Source organism: Panicum hallii, chromosome 3, assembly GCF_002211085.1.
Source record: "Panicum hallii strain FIL2 chromosome 3, PHallii_v3.1, whole genome shotgun sequence".
NCBI lineage: Eukaryota > Viridiplantae > Streptophyta > Magnoliopsida > Poales > Poaceae > Panicum > Panicum hallii.
Genome location: NC_038044.1, coordinates 53,983,930 through 53,987,700, shown reverse-complemented (window position 1 = coordinate 53,987,700; position 3,771 = coordinate 53,983,930).

Below are 3,771 nucleotides of genomic sequence, written 5' to 3'. Positions count from 1 at the left end.
AGCCAATTAGATCTAATCCGAGGTACTTAGCTTAATAAAATTAGAACTTTGCATATGAAAACATTACCACACATATAAAACTTGATCCTTTTCGTGGTGCAATAGGATCTAGATCTGCACAACTTCATAAATCCAATCTAATCTGACAAAACAGGGAACTTAAGGCTTTGTTCAACGGATTGAATCACGTTAGGCATAAGAATGGCTCTGGTACCAAATGTTATTTCTGCTAATGAACATAATTAGCGACTAAATAGGATCCTTAGTCTAAATATGATATCAATCACATAATGCGGAATTTGGTGGGTAAACCAGCGTTATCAGTAGCAACCATAGAAGCTCCTTGAGTTGATGACGCCTGAGCCGTAGAGGAAGTAGGTGTTCTTATCGGTGTAAATGTAGCAGCGGGGTAGCGACATCCTTCGGGTCGCCAACGGCACTGCTCTCGAGTACTTGGCCTTCCAAACCCCTCAAGCGCTCTTAGCGTTCAGACTTGAGATGTTTAGGGTTTAGAAAACGTGTGTTTAATGATAGCCACGACCTTAAGTATATATAGGCACTCTGGAGCTGGGCCTGCCTCTGTTTAGAATATAATGGGCCTGCTGATCACAGCCCATTAGATTTTTCCTTAATCATGTTTTGGGTGGTTAAATACCTTAATAGTGAAGATCACAATCTTTAACAGAAATATATTTCCAACAATCTGCTCACAAGCCCATCATTCCTGATCCTTCTCACACCTATGTTCTTTCGAGGCACTTCTATGCTCAAATGCATGTCTGTCGGTAAGATACATACAAAGGAAATTCATATCTGTAGTGAGAGCTGATGTCCACTCCTCTCACGTTGCATTTGTGCTCATTAATTGCTTCTAAATCATTAGTATCTACTCTTTCTTTCTTTTAGAGCAATGTTAATAATACAGCCGGCTGCTAGCTATGAAGATCTTTGCAACCTATCTCTCAGCTCACTCGTACAGTAGTTAGCTCTTTACCATTAATACATGGTCTACTTATCTCTCTCGTAAAGTTTCTTGGTTCTTGTGTCGAAGCCGGCTATAACTTTACAGCCTGCTTCTCCTCTCTCTCCTCTCATCTCTCCTCCACCTCAGCATTTAGTCTGTTTACAACCTATTATTATACTTGCTCTTATTGTTCTAGTAAGCAACTGTGATGGATTCGAAAATAGGGTGCTTAATGCAGTATCCTTAGGTGGTAATGGTAGGTCACTAGCATCTACACCGAAGGAGCACGTACACCGGCAGTTAGCATCTGGGCTTTAAGTATTGTGCGGCTGTTGGCCCTAAAGGGGTCACAAGCAAGCTCGCAGCACCATGGGTGTCGTGGCGGTTGTGTGGCGGTGGATGATGGAAGATGGGCAGGGACAGCAGCCGGGGCATTGAACTTTGGAGATCGTAGGGTTGGTTGGCGGCAAAGGGTGCTGATGAAGGGGATGGTGCGCTGCTGGAACCGGCAGGATCGGAGGTGGTGAAGGCGCGGCCGCTCGAGATGCAAAAGGAGAGAAAGCTACAGGCTAGTGGCAGTGGCGGTCGCAGGTGGTGATGAAGGCGCCACTTTAGCCAGGTGGGGTGGTGGAAATGGAGTGTCACTACCAGAAACGGGAGATTCCTGTCGGTTGGCAATATTCCTGACCGACAGGGACGTGGATCCACTCCCATCGCAGCGTACAAATCGACAAGAACCGGAGCAACAATTCCTGTCAGTTTGAACCCAGCCCATGGGAATGTTGAAAACCGTCAGGAACCGACCCTGACCGTGAGAAAAAAAATCGGAAAAACCATATTTCGCGGTCTAACAAATTCAGCGCGCCAAAACTCTTCGCAGTTTGCTGCATGTGGCACGACCAGTCACGATGATCCGCTGAGGCGGCGACCAATAACAATGAAACCCAAGCGTGGTGGCGCCTAGCTGCCTCGGCCTGGTGCGGTTGCCCCGGCCGGTAGCTCCACCTCAGCCTCGGCCTCTGCTCCCGGAGCAGCAGCCATCGGTCGCCTGTTCTTTGCCGGCGGCATCCGCTCCTCTTCATCACACGGCCGTTCTTCGCCAATGTATGCTGCAGCTTGCTGCTTGCAGTGGTGCAGGCTGCTGTCCGTGTCCATGCAGCCGCCGTCGTGCACACGAGCAGAGGCTCCCCCACCATGGGTGCGAGTAAGCAAGGCCGCACGGCTAATGTTTAGTGGTTAGCTGTCAGAACTGTTAGTATTCATAATTCTTGGATAGCATTAAGAATTCCGGGATGTGGAGATTCAAACTTGCGACCCAAATGGCTTGGTTATTGGAAAGGGTACAGAAAGTATAGATTTACTGGAACTCAAATAGCGATTGGAAAGAGCAAACTTGCAGTAATGCAGCGTCAAACCTCAATTAACACAATGGTTATTCAGACTTTCAGAGTCCAGTGTCAATGCACATGGTTATTCAGGCTAATGCAGTAATGAGCGAGTTTTTTCAGATGGCTAGCTATTGTGCTAATTGCTCACTGCTAGTCCTGAATCAATGTTATGCTAGTGCCTACTGCTTCAGACATTCAATTTTCACATATTAGAAGTTTGCAAATATCATGGAATTTTAGTCACAGTTCTATTTGTCACACACATCCGCCCCACCTAAAATTTTGGACGAGTTACGCTCCAAAATTCTAACATGACATCCATCATAATATTATTGATTAAGCAGGTTATACAGGAGCGTAAATTCTAAGATAGAAATAATTTACTGGGTGAAATATAATTAAAGTCTCGGCAAAGAGCAACAAACAATAGAAGAGGGGTAAACGTTCAACTTGAACTGCTTGAGTTCATTCTGGGATAATCCTGTTGCTCTATCTGGAGTAACTAGAGAAATTGGATCCTTCCAATGTACTCCTACTTGGGAAAATTCTCGCAGGCATTCAAGGGGTCCTTGGTCTAAAGTTCCCATGCTATCTGTTCTCCTAGAACCGGATCGAGAGCCCACAATGGTGAGAGTGACGTGCGGCTATAGTTCCCAGTGCATCACATACCCATATTCTATCAAAGCGTGGTTCATAGGCTGGTACGTTACCATAACACAAAAAATGTAAGATCGTGTGAATCAGTATGTTAGATGAATCCAAATTTATAGTGATGTAGTTAGTAGTTAGCTAATAAAGGCACATGCTCGGAATTAAATGGCAGTTAGTTTCTTTAATGATCGTATCTGCTCCCTTTTTTCTTGATTAAACGAGAGGAAGTGCAACAAAGTAAGATTTTGAATGAATCATTGCAAGACGATGGGACTTTGTGTCAATCCTATATTTCACTTCAAAACTGTCATCAAAGAGAAAACAGCAGTAATGGGGAACAACAAACCACGAATATATACAGCAATCATCAGCAACACGTCCCACTTAAACACGCTAAATGATCATTTTATTGCTCAAGAAAATTACCTACCTAGGTCAGAAATCAAAATTAAGGCCTCTTTTGGATGGCCTAACAGTGAGGGACTAAAAATAAGCCCATCTTGTGACAATGAGTTAAAACATAATCTAATTAGGGCTAATAGAATCTAAACACCGACCGGCCACTATCTATACAAATGATCTAACAATTAGCCCATATTTAGCCTTCCTATTTGGTACCTAAATCTGAGGACTAAAAATTAACCATGGGATCCAATTTCTCGACAGAGCTCAATCACCGCGGTGCCCTCTATTGGTTTGCCAAGTTCATAAGAACTGATTGCAAACCCATCATTCCTGATCCTTCTCATGCCCATGTTCTTTGAAGGC